General features: G+C 46.0%; 1 protein-coding gene across 9 annotated transcripts in view; it reads right to left on the bottom strand.

Moving 5' to 3' along the window:
• Nucleotides 1–21368, bottom strand: part of CYLD (CYLD lysine 63 deubiquitinase) — a 1796774-nt gene that overhangs the window by 540783 nt on the left and 1234623 nt on the right. The gene's annotated exons all lie outside the window — the stretch shown is intronic.

The following is a 21368-nucleotide window of genomic DNA, read 5'->3' as shown; positions in this document are numbered from 1 at the left end:
TAAATGTCCACGATTGTCTTCTTATATCGCTCTACCGCCCTACTAGACACTGGGAAGCAGGTGATGAACAAATTACTTACCTCTCGATAATGTTCTTTCTGATGGATGTTCCTGCCACAGATTCCTCATCTAGGACATCCATATCCTATGCGCAACTCCTAGCGTAACTGTTCTCTGGAAACTTCCCTGAAGCAGAACAATTTGCACTTCCTGTTGAAACTGGAAGAGAAGAGGTCAACTTGAGGGAGGAGTCCCCCAAAGAGAGAAGATCTACTCCAGAACTTCCTGAGAGAGCGTCTACTTGTGGGAGACCAAGGTCTGTCTGCTCAATGCATCCGCTGTGACATGCTCCCGTCCAGTCAGATGAGGCACCGTCAGGGAGACGCTGTCCTCCAGAGACCAGAACCACAGTATCATTGCTTCTCTGCACAGAGGCAAGGAGCCCCCGCTCCACCTCGTTTGTTGAGGTAGTGCATGGCTACTGTGTGGTCCTTCAGAATCAGCACAGTCTCGCCTTTTAAAGAGGGGAGGAAAGGGACCAGGGCTAGCCTGATCGCTTTCAGCTCCAGCAAGTTAATGTGTTCCTGAGATTCTGCAGGAGACCAAAGTCTGCTCACATAACATCTGACAAGTGAATGCCTCAACCAGTGAAAGTTGTGTCTGTGACCACCGTCACCTGGGGCCAAGGTTGCTGAAACAAAGTGCCTTTCAGCAATTTGTCTCGTCCAGCCGACCACGCTAGGTCCTGAGCTACCCGATTCGAGACCTTCAAAAGTTCTGACATGTGGCCCAGGCACTGCAAACATTGGCAATCTCATGTGCAGCCGTGCCTCCGGTACCACTAGGATGCAGGAAGCATGAGGCTCAGAAGGCGCAGGAAGGCTGAAACCCAGACCTTTGTCTGTGATTGAAGGACTTTGACCATCCGGACGATGTTCGCCACTTGATCCTGGGGTATGGGAACGCACTGCCCAGGCGAGTTTCCAAGACTGCTCCGATAAATCGGAGCGACTGGGACGGCAGAACCTGAGACTTTTTTGAAGCTCAAGGAAAAGCCCAAACTGTGTAAGAGAGTGCATGTGCAGAGTAGATGCTCTGACACCAGCTCCTGTGAGCAAGCTCGGACGAGCCAGTCGTCCAGGCAGGAAAGACATGAATGCTGTCCCTCCTGAATCGAGCCACTACAACTGCCAGCAGTTTGGTGAAAACCTGAGGTGCTGACTCACGATCGAACGGCAGGACATTGAATTGGTAGTGTTGTTGGCCTACTACAAATCTCAGGTACTTCCTGTGCTTCAAATGAATAGGCATATGGAAGTAGGCATCCTGAAGATCCAGGGAAACCAACCAGTTTTGCAGATCGAGGGCTTGCAGAGAGTCTGGGCTCGAGTAACCATCTTGAACTTGTCCTTGCCAAGGAACAAGTTCAGAAGCCGCAGACCCAGAATGGCCTCTGTCCTTCTATGACACCAGAAAAAAGGTGGAGTACTAACTAGTTTGATAGCGTTCTTCGTCAGAAGCTGTTGGACCTCCTCCAGAAGGATGGGGTCTGGAAATAGGGGTGGCCAGTGAACTGTGGTATGGTGGGCGTTGGAGAAAAGGAAGCCAATACCCCTGGTTTGGTGCTTTCGGGGGCTGAGGGGACATCGGTTGCCGCGATACCTCCTTGCAGTAAACCTCATCCCCTGCCAATCAGGAAGCGCCTGCCTTGTTCCATTCCCGGGGCAAGTTGTCCAGGGCCCAAATGCAGAAACCTCTGCACCGTGAGGAGGACTGCCTGGTGGGCTGCTGGACCACGAGTCCCAAGGACTTGGCAGTCACCTTAGGCGATCGGCCTTCCTATTGGGTGTCGTCAGCCGTGGTTCCAAATAAGTTCTGTCTATCAAAGGGCATATCTAGCAACCTTGACTGGATGTCGGCCGCAAACCTCGGATGTCCGTAGCCATGAATGGCACCTGACCCCTGTACTAGTGGCCATGGACCTGCACACGCAGTCTTCCATGTCTAGGTCAGATGGCAGCATCTGTCTTGCCCCCTCCTTTCCTTCCAACACCAGAGAAAGAAATCCATCCCTCATCTCGCCCTCTGGGACGTGCTCTGCCACATTGGCTACTGCCAACCAGAGGCCAAAGGAGAACTTTGTCATGGCACAAGAACTATTCACAGCTTGCAGTGCTAGACTGTCTGATGCATACACCTTCTTACCCCACGCATGCAGCCTCTTCCTACCCCTCTCAAGTGGAAGGGACAGAAAAGAGGTCTTCACGCTCGCCATTGCGGCTTGTACCACCAGGCTTTCAGGTGAGGCGTGGGCTGAGAGGAAAGCTGGGTCCGATGGTGCAGGACAGTGCTTCCACGCAGGATCTCAGGCCATTAGGGCAAAAGAGACAGGTTTCTCCCACACTTCCAACACTGGTGTTTCTACCTCCATGTTGAAGGGCAACAGTGCCTCTTTCTTTGGGGCATCCAGAATGTCACAGAGTTCGTATTGCACTCTGGACTTAGACGGCACTGAGAGACCCAGCTTATCGGCCACCTTTGCCATAAGGCGCTGAGGTTTTCCTGGTGTTGGTTCTGGCAGGATGTCCAACTCCAGGGAAGTGCCTAGACCGCAGGCCCCTTGCAGATCAGCTGCCAGGTCCAGCATCTCACCACTCCCATAGAACTCCTCGGGTAAAGTCCCTCTCTTCCCTAGAACCCATGGGTTAAAAAACCAAATGGAACCTGGTCGCCTTCCTCATCGTAAATGTCATACATCTTTTACATAAAAGCATCCCTGTGAAGTGGGACATATTCGTGCGGACCAATAGAGTCCTCGGAGATGATGATGATGATGCAGCAGAGCGGTCTAACTCTCCATTTGGACTGGGTCCGAGCCCATAGGTGTGCAAACTACGACTGCCAGCAGTTTGGTGAAAACCTGAGGTGCTGACTCACGATCGAACGGCAGGACCTTGAATTGGTAGTGTTGTTGGCCCACTACAAATCTCAGGTACTTCCTATGCTTCCCTGGCTGCAGAATAGTTTCCGGAAAACAGCTGCATTGGGATATGGAGATTATGCATGAGAAATACGTGTAGGAAAGAATCCACTAAAAGTGTAGTTTCCTTTTTACTCCTAGAATTTCTCATTTCTTAGTCATCACTTCACTGATAAAGTGACCACTCCAATCAAATTCAAATCTTTGAGGAAGGCCAAAACAAGACAATTACAATTTGGGACTAGGACACATGTAATCCACTTTGTAAAAAGGCAAATAACAGTCAACATTTACTTGTTTCCACATGCTTAACAATCACAGGTCTAATGAAGTCAATCTGCAAATCAGACCAAAGCAATGTCATGCAACTTTTGTGTTGGGGAGGTCAGTGTACGGAAAAACATGGTTAAAATTGTGCACACTTCAACCAGCTCTTTGAACGTGTATTTAGGTCTTAAACGACTAATGGGATCCTCCTTTTGTGCAGTAGTCCACATCCCTATCTCAAACATCTTCACTTCACTGAACTGCAAGAATTCTTTTTTTATTGTCTTTTGGTGCATTATAAACTGCTTACAAACAATAAAAAATAATTATATAACTATACACAATGATTAAATATTATATAAAATTAAACAAAATAGATAATCACTGCAGTTATTAAAGCTGTTTCATTACCATTTAAAATTATTAACCAGAAATCATTCTGCTGTAGAAATAGTTCATTATGTACAAAATGATTGATGAATTTTAAACCATTTACATGTGAAAAGAAAGTGCAACCAATAAACAAATGTTCTAAGGTTTCAACATTAGAGAAGCAGAATCTACATAATCTGCACTCTCTAGGCACCTTCTGCCAGCAACCAGTTAACTCCATAGTTGGATACAACTTGAGTTTAAGGCGCAAGCCTGCCTCCAATGCATGTTTCTATTCAGAAATGTAGATATTTAGGTAAGATCTTCAGTGATTTTTCATTGGCTAGAATATACGAGAATAATTTATATTTTTAAGCTGCATTCCTAGTTTCAGACCAATCCAAAAACTAACTTCCTCTTAACCCTGGATGGGTTCTTGTACAAGGAATTCGCCGGAGGATCTAAAATATTCATTAATAATGACAGCTTCTTGCAGTTAAAGATGGCCTGGATGGAAAGAAGGCCAAATTCATAGCTGAAGGATTTTTTTATTTTTATTTTGTAAATCTGTATAGCGCATACCCCACAGGGACACGGCAGAAACCTGCATCTGTGCGCAGATGGTACTTAGCAATACTTGTACAGAAATTGTGCAGTACTGAAAAAAAAAGAATCTACAAATACAGATAAGACTTCAATTGTTTCCAGAATAAGCTTTGGGACTCAATTTGTCGTAAATTCCAGGTTTGAGGACCCGTTAAAGAAAAATGTCTGTCACCCCATGTAGAGGTTCTGGAAGAAAGGACCAGCAACAAACCTTGCCCTGAAGACCGTAAAATGTGATTAGGGTGTTAAATAGTAATCTTGGATGACAGATAAACTGGAGCCAAACCATGAGCACACTTACAAACCATACACAAAATCTTGAACATGATCCTGTGTTGCACCAGGAGCCAATGAAGGCTCCTTCGAAAAGGAGAAATAGCAGTTTTCCTGGATAGATTAAAGATCAGCCAAACCGCTGAGTTTTGGGCTACCTGTAACCTATGCAGCTGGTATTTAGGAATACCCCCCAAAAGGGCATTACAATAATCTACCTTGGCACTGATTAGTGTTCCAACCACTATCGGTTGATCTTTCTCCAGTATAAGAGGCAGCAATGGTTTTAAAGTTTGAGCTAAAAATAGACTGATTTCACAATCTGATTAACATGAAGAGTGCAGCTCAAACTAGACTGCCAGATGCAGCCTAGGTTGTTTTACTTTCTCAGTGTATTTGGTTGGTCCCCCAAACAAATTTGGACAAAAAACATTTGCCACTTTGGTTTTTGAGCCAAAAACAATAATCTCTGTTTTTAGTGGATTCAGTTGGAGTTTATTCTCCAGCATCCTGTTTATAATTTTATCAGCATAGGACATCATTTGCTCCAAAGCCTCTAGAGGATGCTTTAGGCTGCCATAAATCTGAGTGTCATCAGTATAAGAATAACACATCAAATTTGGAGAAAATATCAAGCATTGGGCGAATGTACACTTTGATTAGCAATGGTGACAAACAAGAGCCCCGGGGAACTCCACAGGTGACAGGCAAAGCGTCAGACAGATAAGAACCAATTTTCACCTGTTAAAAAAACAAGAGGCAAACCAATGTAATGCATTGTTAGGCAGAATCCTATGCAGTTCCCATAGGGAGCACTACAGAAGATTAAGACTACAGGTATATGCAATAAATCCCCTTTGTTATCAGTCTGTACCACAAAGATTTAGTTGGTAGCTGTGGCTGAGCAGTCAGACTTATCTCAAGAGGGAGATGAGCAGCATTCAGGGTTTACACAATAGGACTACAATACCATGGAACAAGGAAACACTGACCAAAGCTTTGCTTCAAAAAGAATATATATATTTATTTTACACACTCTAAGTTCACACGCAAATCACTATCATTAAAGTAAGTTAAAACAGTCAAGAAAAGTATACACAACTCCCTATTTAAATTGTAGACAAGTTTGAGCAAGAGTGAAAACTGAGCAAAACGGCACAGTGTAAACCAAGCAGAAATGGCACTCTAACAATTTCTTCAGAGGGAGGGAAAGTACAAGGCCTACAGGGTTAGACTCCTAAACACACCAGCAACACTTCCCAATTGGATTGTGAACAAGTTAGGCAAGGCAATACTTTAGTATAAGCAATACTTTGGTGAAAACCGAGCAAAATGGCACTTCAGCAATATAGAAAGGGGAAGGAAAGGTGGTTATAAGAGTTTAGGTGCACCAACACATTTCTTAGTGAAAAGCAATCTAGAGAAGGCAGTTGTAACAGATTTAGCCAGAGTCAAGAGGCCTGTGCCAGAGTCAATGATACAAGGCAGATGCCCAGGATCAAACGGTTCTAGTAGCTGCAGTCAAGTCTTTGTTTAATGAGTTGAAAAGGCGGTTGCAGAAGGTAAAAAGATAATGTTAGACGAAAGGGGCGGCCAACCCAGAAGGTAAGTAAAGGATTTAAAAAACCTTTAGCAGTACCCAACGAAATGGGAGGCCTGGCGGAACAATGTACCTTAAAAGCGGAAGAGGCTCCTGCGGTGGCAGTAGTTCCAGGCAGTTCCTGCAGTTCGGGAGATTTAGCAGAGGAAGAGAGACTCTCGTCGTGGAGAAAGGTTCGAGTTACTGCACTGTCCAGGGATGAAGCCAGCCGCGGTGATGCCAAAACGGAAATAAAAGGTACGCTCCTTTAAATCGCGGTCGTGGTGGACGGGTGGCTGGCTATCCGGTCTCCTAGTGCTGGGCACTGGCGATTCGACCAAGGCAGGTCCTGGATGGCGATTGGTGAACTGGTTGGCCGAACCAGCTCAAGGGAAGAAGACTCTTGCAGGTGAAGATCTTCTCGAATCGTTGGAGAAAAGTGGTGAGGATCTGCAGCAGGGCTTCACCAGTGGTTTAGCCGTTGCAGATGTCTTCAGCTTCTGTCCCCTTTGGGTTTCTTAGTTCCAGTGGCGACGTCTTGTCCTCCAGTCCTCAGAGCCCTGCTTTTATGCAGAAAACCCCCCATTCATACAGCCTAGCTGTCACTCACACAGTGGGGTGGCTATCCTGGAGGGATAACCCCCCAGCCTATCAGGGCAGAGTGCGACATGGGTTGCCTAGATAACCCTGTCCAGGGTGCCTATTCCCCTTCCCACACATCCTGTCTACCCCAGACTCAGTGGCACTGAAAGGAGGGCTTCTGTGCAGAAGCCCACCAAAAGGACAAACAAAGGATCCCCGACCTGGGTTAGGATTTCAGAGAAAGACACAAGAAAGAAATATTATCAAAGATCTGGCAATAAAAACCTACCGGAGTAAAGTTAATATTAAAATAAACCGGCGGTATGTTAGAGGCTGTCAGTAAAAGTGGTAGCCTCGAACAATGGGAAAATCCCATAGGAAAATATTTGCGGTCGAATATTTACGGTAGTAACCACTGCCACCAGCCAGAAACTTTGGAGAGCAGGACTGGACGGTACCCCTTTAAAAATGAACATCAGGGAAAAACTATTAACCCTTTCCAGTACTTCCATGGTAAGATGGGTTGTACTGGTTTTGTTCATACTATTGACTAGCAAAGTCAATGGGGACTTTACATGCCCTGGGAGACAGTAGTCAGTCCCAGGGTATGGAGTCTATGTTTGTGGGTCACTAGGACACCCCTGTGTTACTGCACTGAGGGTGCTGTGTAACACACAGGTTAAAAGATGATACCTATGAGGGTGAGAAAAACCCCATAGACTATAAGCACACAAGATAGCCTAAAACACACATCAGTAACATGTCTAAGAGTGAAAAAAAGAGTCTCACTCTTAGCAGGAGAAAAAAATAAACCCTTCAAATCCAGCAAAGCTGCTGGGGGACTCTATAGGTAAGGGAAATTAGCCTTAGAATAGAATTCTCTCTAACATGCATCATCTGATATTCGGACCACTGATACAATCTGGATTTCAGGATGTTAAAATCTACTTTATTGAATGCTGCCGATAGGTCCAGCACGATCAGCATGATGATGTCACCATCATCGGCAGCCTTGAGTAGATAATCCCAGATGGCAGTTAAAGCTGTCTCAGTGCCACGGCCCGGCCTAAATCCTGACTGATAAGAATCAAGGATGTTATTCTACACAAGAAACATCTGAAGATGTACAGTCACAACTTTTCCAAAACGTTGGCGGGCCATAAAATACCAGCAATGGGATAATACTTGGACAATATTGTATAATCCAGAGTTGACTTTTTTAACAAAGTGGTAAGATAAAATCTCTTTAATTTTCAGTGGAACACAGCCTTGGGTCAAAGAGGCGTTGATCAAAACCCAGACGTCTCGCTGAGTGCCAGTGCGTGTTGCTTTGCAAGATAAGTAGGAACTGGATCATACGCATAGCTGGTGGGTTTCAGACTGCTTATCAAGTTAGTCACATTATCCCGACTAACTGGTGAAAAAGTAAATGTGGGTAACGACTCCAGATGCAGCCTTGATAGTTGTATTAGGGTGCAAACTTACACATTGAGCATCTATGTTCATCCTAATCAACTCAATTCTTTCCAGTAAAAAGATATTAAAATCATTAACTACTTTTTGAGATGCTTGAAGACTAGTATTGATGCACATCGGGTTAATAAAAAATGTAATTACATTGAACAGAGCTTTAGGTCTGTTGTCAGCAGAGTTTGGGCCTCATTACACGGTAGGCGGTAAGGGTTTACCGGTACCGGTATTTTACCGGTACCGGTAAATCCTTACCGCCTTACTACGAGGTCCCTTTGCGGGTTGGGGAATTTAACGCCTGCTTTTTGCAGGCGTTAAAAACCAACCCGCAAAGGGACCCAGGGAGCTAATTACGGTACTGCAATTTGCGGTACCGTAATTAGCGCCTTCCCCATTCCCATTATGCCCTATGGGGCAAAAATGAGAATGGGGAAGGGCAATGGTGGAAGGGGGAATTACCGCCCCGCCAACCTTGGAATGGGGCGGTAATTACCCTTTCCGCCAAGGCGGTGCCGGTATTTTACCGGCATGAACCATGGCGCTAATAGCGCCATGGTTCTCCGCCATCCGTGTAATGAGGCCCTTTGTCTGCTTTTCAAGACATAGATTTGGCTTTAAGAATCTCGGTTTTATATGTCTTCAAGGCAGATTTCACCTTAATGTGGTCAGTTATATTTCTGGTCTTGAACCACCTTTTTTCATTTTTGCGATAAATTCCCTTGAGGATCTTCAATTCGTCACTATACACCTGATTTTTCCACGTAAGAATTTTTTTACAGTCCTACAATGAGCAATAGTATCACAGTTTGCTTCAATTTTGTATAGAGGTATGGGCATGTCATATCAGTTTCAGAGGCCATTATACCAGCCAGCAACTCATCACTAGATATGCGGTCTAGATCTTTCTTTCTGCTGCAAAACTCTGGATTGCCTTTTTTATTCCTTACAAGTTGGATTTCACTAATAGCCATGGTGAAACTCACCATGAAATGATCGGACCAACTGACAGATATATTTTTATCATGTGTTAGATTTAAGTCTCTATATAATATAGGATCAAAACAATGGCCTCCTATGTGTGTTAGCAGGTTGGATAGTAGCTGAAGATTGTTGAATATCATTTGATGTTTGTAATCTGTGCCTTCAGGTTCATCACACCAGATATTCAGGTCACCCAAGATAATCACTGTTTTAAAACATAATGCCTCAGAGCCCACCAGTCCAAAAATTATGTGGGAGAACATGGAGGTCTATAACACAGAACTACGTGGCATGAGTCATTGGATGAGAAATGGCAAGTACAAGCCAGTATTTGAGAAACAGTGTCCATTCAAGAGAATGGAAGTTAAGCAACTCCATGGTGGTTTTAGATAATATGGCTACACCACTTCCTTTCTGGGACTCTCTATTAATCCATTTAATCTGAAAAAATTGCAGAACCAATAGGTGAAAATAAGTTGTGCATGTAGAAGTGAACCAAGATTCAGTTATAAAAACAATATCCACATCATTTGCACATATAAAACCATTATTAGCAACTGTATTTTTAATTGCAGACCTAGAGTTAATAAGTGCCAACGATAGTGGGGGTGGGGGCTATGATGGCTTCAACATTCAGGCATGCAGCATTACAATCAATATAAGAGTATCACATTTTGTTTAGTGAACACGTGGATAGGTTGCCCTGTGAGGTATTTTGGAAAGTGAGCAGGGTTTCCCTTCAAAATGCAATCACCATGTTCACACATAGAGAGTATGTTACACTCGTAAACAGTCGGCTGCAATAGTGCAAATTAGATGTATACTCACCAAATCACAATCTGTCAGAGTATTAAATCTGATGGCCGTACCACGTACGCCACGGACCGGCACAGACCGGCTGGTCCCTCTTGCACCGGCGCTCTCACGCATGCTATGTAAATGAATAGTATCCAGGAACTACAAGGCAACTGGGAGTTGTAGTTTAACTCCCGTATTGGTGCTTAAACAAGATAAAGCAATGCTAGGTCGTCTCACACTGAAGGCACACAATGATATGTTTAACGGTCTGCAAGTGGTGAATTACATAAATGAATTACACACTTCAAGCAGACAAACTGTTTAAATAGTATTAAGAACGAAATATCATAAAAGCTAAGGCCTAGCAGCAATTCAAAAGTAAAATTAAGTAGTAGCAACTTCAAAATGTGTAATCATGCATTCAGTTCCATTCAATTTCAGTTAAAGAAAAAAACAGGAAGCCATAGGCACATCATTAGATACATTCAGTACTCTTCTCCAAAATAAAGATTCTAGTTTTAACCAATCAGTTTTAAGCGTGATAGGGTGCACTTCTGCACTGTATGTTATTGTGGGCATCACTTGTTGGTTGTAGAATCTTATGGTTGTAATAATTGAAAAGTCTTCTGAATTTCCATTCATTTTTTTCATCTGTGCCACTTATGCAGTGGCATACAAACAGATATTTCCCATACTGTCCTTCCAGTTTATAGAGCCATACATGGTATAACCCAGATATTTCCATTGGTCAACCTTTCACATACAGACCCAATTAAGGAACGCCTGAAAGGCCTATTGCCTCCTGTGCTTTTGCATGATCATAATTTTAGATTTTTCAATATTTATATCTAGGTTTCATGTAGACTTGTAGAGAATTAAGGCGGCGCTGTAAGCTGTGACAGAGTCAGGATCTTCTTGACCCTGACCAAGTGTGGAGGGGACAGGAGGTAGTGAACATTTTCAGCCTGAAGCAGGAGGCTTTCTAAAATTAATTTCAAAACAAACCCTGCCGGAGGTATGCAAAGTGGGAGTTGTGGGGTCACTGGTCCCCGAAATCCCCCCCTCTTGTGCCAATAATGACCACACTGATGCCACTCACATGCTCAAAATGCCTCTCCTTACAGTCACTCGCCCGAGTTATCATTCTTTTCAGAACTACATCTCCCACAATGCAACAGCAAGCAACCAGGAAAACCCGGACTGGACGCAAATACCCTAAAGTCACGAAATGCAGCAATGCCAGCAGACTGTGAAATGGCAACAACCACCAAACCGCATCCAACAAAGAGAAGCAGACTAGTCACCCTCCAAGCAGAAAAACGAACTTTCAGTCTACAGCATGGCAGAGAAACACCTAACTGCTTGTAAAACGGTGCTGGAAAAGTGAGGCAGAAAGACTAAGCATAGCGTGGGATATGGTCATTGGTGTGCGAGTGAGTGTTAGTAGGGAGGGTGTAGACGTGGGGTGCAAGGAGTAGGATGTATTAGAGAAGTGGGGAGGGGCTGAGAGTAGTGAGAGCAGGAATTGTGAAGGGGTGAGCAGGGCACAATATCCGTGAGTTTCTAGTATAGCTAAGGGGTCAGCAGGGCACCATATCCCTGAGTTTGAGAGAATAGGGAAGGGGTGAGCAGGACACCATATCTCTGAGTTAAGTGAACAGTTGTGATAGGAGTAGAGCAGGAAGACTCATATTAGCATGGAGAAGGTAGAGAGTTGTGTTGAAGAGAAGGTAGGCGGAGTTGGTAGGACCGAGGAGTCTAGGGGGAGGAGCAGAGAAGTAAAGCGTAGGGTGTGTGTAAAAAATGTTTTTAAAAAAGCAGGATGCACACATACACCACCCTCTAGAACTAACATTTGTGGTAGTGCAAAAATAGGTATGAAGTCCCTGAGGGAGACAGGTGGCCAACGTCTCAGGGACAACCACTTAGAACAATTTTGCGAACAGACAGTAGGGGTTACCGGTCTGTAGAAACTAACCAGAGCCACAGATACCTGGGTTAGGGTGGGACTCCCGGGAAGGGGGTGGCAGTTAGGAGGGGGAGAGAGGGAGAAGAGAGAAATATGATCAAGACTTTGTGCTTCATTCAGGCCATCTGTCATACATTTGACCATATGTGATTTGACCCCACAGGAATAGTTGACCTATGTTAGTTAAAACAGGGCTTGGGAAAGGGGCTTTCTAGCCCTTTAGTGTCATTATTTACATGTATTCTTTTGGTTTAGATTCATATTGTATAATGTTGCTTTGTTGTTTGTTTGTTTGTTATATCTGATGTAATGAGGTGTTTCAAAAAGGTAGCTGGCGCTCCTCTCCAGAAAGAACATGGCATGATAACCTGTTCTGAGGTGAGAGTTTGCAGCACACGCTTTTTGCTCACTGTGCCTTTCACAGATGGGAAATATCCATTTGCATATCAGTCTTTGTCCTGTCCACATGGGCAGTCCAGCACCGAAATGCTATGGCAATTCCTCTCTGAACAAGAGTACCAAAAGCAACCCCATACACGTGTTTCAGCCTTAACAGATCAAAATTAGGCCAATCTGCATGTCACAAGGATTCTTCAAAGACTGAATTGTTCCATATAGCCACTAGTAATCCCCTGTAGGAGCGTCCCTTCAGTCCTTTAAGGGGTGTGCTAAGATAGACGTTGAACCCGTCCAAAAGAGGCGTATACAGGAGCCATACTTCCTGCAGGAGCAGAATTTCAAAATTCTTAAAAACAATGTTCACGTCTTGTCTAAAAAAGTGATTAAATGCCCATGTGCTCCAAGAGAGAAGTCTGGACGCCTTTCACTTCAATCTCTGCGACACTCTCTTTCTATTCTACCTTCGGGCCCGACACACTCTGCTGGGCACACCCTGGATGTTCTCATCTCCTCAGACATCACCCTCTCTAACCCTCTTCACCACTCCTCTGCCCTGGACTGACCACTTTCTGCCCTACTCCCACCAAGCGCTCTGTCCCCCAGGTGAAGCCGAACCCAGCACTGCCACCAACCTTCTCTGTCATCCGGCCCATGAAGCGTGTGTCAGAGGAGACTTTCGCTGCTACTTTCCTCCTACTATGCCTGCGGCTGACCCACACTGTGACGGTGGTCGGTCCAAATCTCGAAAAAAAGTCGAATTTCTCTTTTTTTAATTATATATTTATTTCGGGGTCCGGGATTTTTTAAAAAATGGTTAAAAAAAGGGGGGGCTGGGGGAGGAACCCCCCCATTTCGAATAAAAAACATCATTAAAAAAAAAGCGACTTTTTTCGGCCTTTTTTTCGAGATTTTTTTTTTCGGTCTTATGACCATAAACCCACTGTGACACAGCTCTCTCTAACCTGCATCTCTCCATCGTTAAGACTCTTCATGTCCTTGCCCCTGCTATGAGGATCCGTCTGAAGCCTACCTCCAAGTGCAACTCTTAATATGATTCCGACCTCGCCACCCTCAAACGCATGTGCAGGGTAGCTGAAAGGAAGTGGAGGGCATCAAGCGCATCCTCTGGCAAACTGGCCTACCGCCTGCTCCAAAAACAGTACAGACTCTCGGTCCTGTCCAAGAAGAGAGCTTACATCCAAGCTCGCGTCTCTGAAGTCTCTAACACAGCCAAATTCTTTAAAATCTGCAAGGAGCTAGGGGGGCGCTGTTGCGCACAAGCAAGATGGCCGCCTGATTTCGGAACTCCTGCTCCACCGCAATATCCTGATTAAATACATCCGTCTCGAGGCTGTCTGAGAGGGCGGGAAGCTGTGCTACCGAGGACCTGGGTTCTCAGGCACAACGAGTGAAAATCCTGTCCGAAAACGGCTCGAATCCACCAAGTTACGACGGCAAGGAGATTGGCCGTCACCTGGCATTGAAGCGATCCGGCTGTTGGAACCACGCATATTCACCCAGTTGCCGGGGCCGTGTGAGTGCTGCAGGCCGCAGGTGGGAGGAGCCTGCTGTGGCAGTTTCGCGCTCAGGCCAGGATTCTGGCTCGGGCTGATGGGAGAGGCAAGGACTGCGGCTCCTGACTTCTGCTTGGGTTTTTGTGCTCTCTGGCCGTAACAACGCGGAGGTTGCGGGAAGCAGACAATATAATAAAGAAGAGCGTCCTCTTCCCTCCCTGGTGCGGCGTCCGGACAAGATCGAGGGCGGATCCTGGTCGGCGATACGGGTCCCCCGGCTCGCTTGCCTGGGCTCGCCCCTTACTGAGGTACCTGGGGGGCGAGCGTGTGGGAACATCGTGTGCGTGCCTGGCTCTGTTGCCCCTCGCTCTCCCGCCCTGGCTGCGACTCGGCCTTGGAGCTGCAGTGCGAACAACACTGGTTACTGGCCAGGGGGGCTGTTATTGCTGCCGAGGGAAGAGACGTCCTGAGCACCGTGAAGGCGGGACCCGCCGGACGTGGACGAACATCATGGCATCCTGCAGTGAGGCGCGTTGACTCCCCGGGGGGATTCGCGCACTCCAACCAGCCCTCAAGGGCACTGCGAATCGAGCCGGGGAGAGCATTATAGCCCCAAGGACTGCTACAGTTTGCATATCCTGTGTGCACTACGGCACGCCTAGACATTGTGCTTCCCAACTAGCTGGAGAAGCGCGGGAGCTGAATTCAAGGCCCTCTACTCCCGGAGACCGGGGGAAAACACCTGTGGAACACACGAGCTCTGTGCACAGGACCACAAGTAAGTCTGAGAAATACTACGCCAACAGGTTGGACACGTGGAAGGGCACAGTCCATCCGTCCTAACGCGCTATGGTGCACTTCAACGTGTGGTAGACCACAGATACACGTAAGATTTCAATTCTACCTGAACAGGCTAAACGCTGGGGGACGGTGTGGTGCTGCCGCCTTAATACCAACACTCTCGCCGGAGATAGTCACACACTGTTCTTTGCTGCCATGGGGGAACCGCACAAATCGGGCAAGTCATCCAAGACCCCTGGTGGCAAAAAGAAAGGCCCAATGGACACCTACACTAGCACTCAGGGTCAAACTACTGCAGCGGACATACACCCAGAACACACTGTGACTGGTGAACACCATTCAGGGGAACGTCAGGATAAGCTGGCGATGCTGGTACAAAATGGGTTCTTGGCAGTGAATATGAAGCTGGACGAAATAGAGGCGACCATAGGCTCCATGAGGGCCAGGATTGACAAGGAGAGCACTCGAGTTACAGAAACTGAAAATAGAATAAGCATCAATGAGGATACTATTGCTCACCATAGCCAAGATATATCCCAAATTAGAGAAACAATCAGTAAATTGCAATACAAATGTGAGGACCTCGAATCCCGATCGAGAAGAAACAACGTACGAGTGGTCGGCGTGGCGGAATCCTTTGGGAAAAATCAAATGGAGAAGAAACTGGAAGTGCTGTTCAGATCCCTATTTGGTCCTGATGCATTCTCTGAACATTTCTTGGTTGAAAGGGCTCATCGTACGCTAGCACCGGCTCCCAAACCTGGTGCACCTCCACGTACGATAATTGCTCGTCTCCTGAACTACAGAGATAGAGACACAATCCTCCAACTGGCTAGGGAGGCCGGCACACTGCAATTTGACGAAAACCGAATACATATTTACCCAGACTCCTGCATTTCGAAAGTCTGCTTGTGGAGATCTTGCAAGTGTAGGTGGATTCAAGACCTGCCTCAGAGGGAAACAGGGCATTGCCTGAGACGACAATGATTTTCTTCACTCATCCAGATGTTCAGGAGAGGCGACCATCCCGAAACCTCAAAATATCCCTCTGCAGCTTTCGTCCCTTCGACGGGACAATTGGGCTTGCATTGGAGGTTCATCATATTCTCTTTTGACTAGTTCTAACATTATGAACTATGGGTTCCTCATCCGTTTAAATGACCTTACCGTTGATGACAAGTACTTTGCATGCCTCAGTGGTCCAGTCAAGAGGCGCTCCCGAGGCGCTCCCGAGGCGCTCCCGAGTTATGGTGAAAGTCGGTGATGTTTAGACATTCAAAAATCCATTTAATTGAGTTGACATTGTTTGCGTGATTCGGACAATTAGTGTGGGTCGAACCAGAGTCAAAGTTCTTACCTCCTTTGAGCAGCTGTTAACCTCTTTGTTTTCTTTTTAAAACAATGTATTTATCAAGCGCCAAAAGCCTGTAGACATCAAGGCACCACAAGAACACGCAAGGACAATAAGACGGTACATGACACTCAAGAGCTCTAAATGGGGTAGGAAAGAAGACCTATGTGAAGATATGGGTTTTTAAGAGTTTCCTGAAACGTGGCAGATGTTTTTATTTCCTTAATCCAAGGGGGATGGTAGTCGAAAGCTGGGCAGCCAGGGAGGGGAAAGATCTTACCAGTCCCCTGCATTTTTTGACTCTAAGCACGACCACCAGCTCCTTAGTACTGGAGCATAGGGGCCTCAGTGGAATGTGTGGTGTAAAGTGTTTCTTCAAGTATATCAGGGCATTTCCGGATACACACTGGTGAGTCATGGTAATGGCTTTAAAACGTATCCTAGTCGTAACAGGAAGCCAATGCAGCACCTTACGGGCACGTGCTCTCCTTTAGGTAAGTCATACACAAAACAAACAGCCTCGTTCTGTACAATCTGCAACTTGTCAGTGCAGCGCGACAAAGCCCCCAATAGCAACGAATTGCAGTAGTCAAGGCGTGGTAGTATAATTGCCCTAGCCAGCATGGCCCGATTTCTTAGGGACAGAAAGGATTTGGCATGTCTTAGCACTTTGAGGGGGTATTGTGTGCTGTGAGTAATCCAATCGACGTGGGCTGCAGAGTTTATGTCTGCATTTAAGTTGCTAATACTGGCCGGTCTAACAGGCTGTATCTCTTTATCCCCAGACTAAATTACAGTCACCCGTGGCTCATTGCTTTGTGCCGCTAATTCAGGTACTGTGTCTTGATCTTTTGAAGTGCAAGCTGTTCTGGAATGGTTCGATTTCTTGTGTAATTCTCAGCTTCACCTGGAATTACGTTTTGGTGACCATTTCCTTTTTTCGTTTTCTTTTTCCACTGCTTGCTGGCTTTATTTCCCAGGGCCCAGTAGGGGCAACCCCTGTGTAGTTACATTGACCTGCGCCTGTAGCTCCAAGTTACCAGCCTTATTCCTCTGGCGGGCCATGTTGACTGAGATATGGCTGTGAGTAATGTCTTCATTTGACTTATTTGTATGTTCAACACAGCAACTGGCTTCTTGTTCTATGATTGCCACTGCTTGTGAAGTCCAAGCTCACCTGTGAGGTGCTCAGAGGTGGGTTAGGTGGCTGTGTGTATGATGTAACCTTTGCCGCTACACTAAGTTCTTAAGAATCAGGCTCACAGTTATCGAGTGGGAGCATACTTCGGCTTTAATCTCTTCATTAAGCCCACCCATGGTAGAGACGACCTGGTTAATGGAGGCAAATGCATTTAGTGTTTTCGCATCATTCGTTGATGTTTGGCGAGTTGATGGGCAGTATGAACTTTGCCCAGAGGCCAGAAAGGAGGTTGAGGCATATGAGGTACGTGTGTCTCCCTCTTGCTCATTCTTAGTCGAGTCCGAGTAAAATGATGGAGAAAAGTGTCCATGCTGTTTGTTCACCAGTTCTCGTCTCTCCTGTGCACCACTTAACTTGTCCTCTAAGAGGGAGGAAGCTATGGGTTCCCTTCTTTATTCAGTAATTTGCCAAAGGCAGCCACCTGAGTGAATACTGCCAAGGTCTCCACACCAGCGACCAGAGTGCCTGGTTGAGCCCGCCCTACACACCGGTCCGGGTGGGGGGGGTATGGGGAGTGGTTTGGTGGGGGAGAGTTAGGGAGAGGTTTTTCTGTTGCCATTTCTAGCAGAGGTTTGTGAAGTGATCGGTTACAATGTTTGGAGAGGCTGGTAAGACCAAACATATTGCCCTTACACCAACAATAGGCCACAATGTTTCAAAACTTCAAAGTGGCGTCAATCAGTGCTCATTCGAAATCAGAGGCACTCTCAGGTGCAGAGTAATTATCACAGGATGTCAGATTAACAGATATTAAAGTTACTCACCACCCAGACACACGTTGGTCCTCCCGTTGTACTTTTATTACTGCAGTCTCACATAGAGCTGAGCAAATGAACAACTGAAGCGGAGTCACATATAAAGGGAGACCCTTCTGCGTCCGTCGACTCCACAAGACTGAGCGTACGACTCTGCGTTACACAGGGGGTTTAGTCTGCAGAGCTCCGACTCCCACTTTCCTGGTGCGAGGAAACAGAAAAAAGACTTGGCAGAAGAATGACTCCACAAGACTCAGCGTACGGCTCCCCGTGAAAATGCCATGGGGGGGACCACATGGAATTTCACACCCTCCCCTACTGTAATGTGTCCCAGAAACATCCGTAGTTCTTCGGCCATCCTTGGCATCACCTGACTGGCACATTAACTACTTGTGCAAATCCAGTCCATGCAACATCCTATAGAATGGTAATTGCCTAGTCCAAAGCAGCCTCTCCCTTTTCCAGAATGTATTGGGTCTCAAACCTCTCGTCAGCTGGAAAGACTTCCAGCAGTGGCCAAAAACGTGCCTCCTTTTGGTTAGATCTGGCTAAAATGCCTCTATCACGGTGGCACCTGCTGCCAGGAGCTTCTTGCTGAGAACGTATCCCCTTTGCCCAGCGGTATTGAGCATTGCATGAATACATGGACAATCTCCTGAGAGAGCAAATAATCTGTAGCCTTTGGAGAATTTGCAGAAAACTTGACCGTCTCAACACATTATTTTTCCTCACTACACCGAGCTACATGCCCTAACAGGAACTTCTTCTCAACTCAGCTTTATTCTTTGGTGCAACAGCAGACACAGGCCCATGGTTTAAAGCTATGCTCATACTTCTAAGGCAGGACACAGCATGCCACTGTGGCGAATGCCTACAGTAAATGGTTGTTTCACTGGTAAGAGCATCCTTTAGCACCACGCATTTTCTCCATTACTCCTATTTAGATAAATATGTGGAGGAGGCATCCTGGTGGTCGCATCTCTGTCCCTCACCTTTGTTAACCTCTCACAAGCAAGGCTCCCTTGGATGCAAGGTTCCCTAAAAGAAAGGTTTTCACGTGGAGAAGGCTTTTCATACTAAGCCTCTCAGAGCATACCTCTCAGACTAGGCTTCTCTGTGATGAGGTCTCATAAATGAGGACAGGTGTTGTAGATGAAGCTATTTAGACAGGGAACTGTCAATGGTGAGGCCTTTTGTAGAGGAGGTTCTCACATAGGATGCCTCTCTTAGAAGCGGTTTGGTCGTGGACAAAGTCTCCCCTAGATGAGGACGACTGGGAGACTCACGCAGACCGGGAGACTCTTGTAGATTATGGCTGCCGCAGATGATGCTTTCTGTAGACAAGGGTTCTCTTACATGAGGTTTCCCGCAGATGCGGGCTCGCAGACAAAACTTCACATAGACTAGATTCTCGTAGAGAGGGCATTTTGTGGATGAGGTCTCCTGTGCTTAACGCCTCTTGTTGACTAGGCATCTCGTAGACAAGGTGTCCTGTGAACGAGAAATCTCAGACAAAAACTTTTCCACTGCTTGCTGGCTTTATTTCCCAGGGCCCAGTAGGGGCAACCCCTGTGTAGTTACATTGACCTGCGCCTGTAGCTCCAAGTTACCAACTCCTGTCTAACGGGCTTCTGTCTTATATGGGGCTTCTTGTGAACCAGGTTTATCACAGACAAGGATTCTCTTCAATGACAAGGTGTGCCATTGACGAAGACTCCTGCTGACCTGGAGCTGAGCCTGCTCATTGATGAAGTTTCTCCAATGGTGAGGTTCTTGTGGACAAAGTGCTTGCTGAGAAGCATTATGGTAACCGACAAGCAATGAGTTTCATGGACCAGGGCTGTCATGGACGATGGTCACCTTGACTAACATGTTCACACTACGTGGCCCCTCCTAGGGGACAGAGGTGCTGGAGATGCCTGCTCGGCCAATGGGAAGGGCTCAGAGATGGTCCTTGACGTACACCTGGGGAAGTCTTTTTGCCTTTACCCTTTTATATCCCTTTTTTACTTTCTCGTGCCTTGCAGATGAAGAGGGCTTACATGGTGCTTATGAAGAATCCTGGGTCAAGTTTATCCCACAATTCCTCAGCCTCCTCTCAGATCTGTGCATGTTCTTTTAGAATGCTGTTTCAGAAGTCACCGTTTCAACCACCTACTTAAAAATACCTCAAATACAGGCTTATTTTGTCTTACTGCTATAATCAAAAGACATTGCATTTCCATGGGAAATATCCTTGTGGGATGAGAAGTCAGTGCAATAAGGTTTTCACAGTCATGTTCCCACGTGAATATATCAGGGGGGAAATCTCATGAAAGAGGAAAAACAAAAAAAGGGAGAACTGACCAGGGAGAAGGAGGGTTTTACTTTAACAGATAGAAAGTCGCAAGCGGCCACAGGAGAAGGCCATGGCCAGCGGGTGACAAGTTTATTACCCTACTTAGTGTACAGTGGCAGGGGTCACAGCCAAAGACCAGGGGCCATGGTATATGGTTACTTATTACTAAAGGAGATTTAGACCACGGTCGTGGGCTCTGGCTACGGTCAAAGGCCAAAACTACCAGGGGATCTGTGGCCAAAGCCATGGCCCACAGTCTTTTACCTTAATTGCCCAAGTGGACCATGGTTATTTACTACTACAGGTGGGATAATATGAAACATTAAAAAAATCGTGAAATTCAATGAAAAAACCTCTAGTTAAGGGACAGTTATGGTGTACATGTATTGCAACAAAACCCATGAAATTTGGCGGATGTTGGAAGTGACAACAACCTTAACGATGACAGCATAGGAAAACAAGCATTGGCAAAGCCAACAGTTTGGGCTTTGTGTAGGTATGTGATAGAAATGTGCTGTGCATTGATATAAATGGTACTACCTGGCCATAAGATCTCATCTAAACAGCTGGAAAATGGAGTGATTAGATGGGCATATTATTGCAACACTGAACTCAAGCCAAAACTGTTGGCATTACCTTTGTTTGTTTTTAACAGGACTTCGGTGCAGGGAAGAGATATAAATCAAGTGGGTTAAGGCACACTTAGTTTACAAATTTTTATTGCACCATTGGGGAGATCCAGCTGCAATTAAGCCATCAATTCTCCACAGACTGCTTAGAAAAAACACTGTTAGGCTAAAGTTTGATGTTTCTACTTGAAAGAGGTAGCTCAAAGAGATCCCAGGACGATATATTTAGGGCGGGGAGGGGCAGGTGGTGGGTTGTAATAGCCACAGGCAGTCAGTGAGTTGGTAGATAAGCAAACACCCACACAATGTGTGTCCCTCTTCACATGTGATTTCCCTTCTACCTGCACTCCAATGCAATAGTTTCGGCTTATAGGTGACACTACCACCCAACAGCCCACAAAAAAAAAACTGGGATGCAAGGGCCCTAAAATCTAAATTGCGCTGCTGGGCAAACCTGGACTAATCGAGAACAACCTACCTTTCAGGAAGGCATTAAAACCCCT

Source organism: Ambystoma mexicanum, chromosome 1q, assembly GCF_040938575.1.
Source record: "Ambystoma mexicanum isolate Mex_15411 chromosome 1q, UKY_AmexF1_1, whole genome shotgun sequence".
NCBI classification, from domain to species: Eukaryota; Metazoa; Chordata; class Amphibia; order Caudata; family Ambystomatidae; genus Ambystoma; species Ambystoma mexicanum.
The sequence above is the reverse complement of the archived record's forward strand: the minus strand, read 5'-3'. Positions and strand labels throughout refer to the sequence as shown.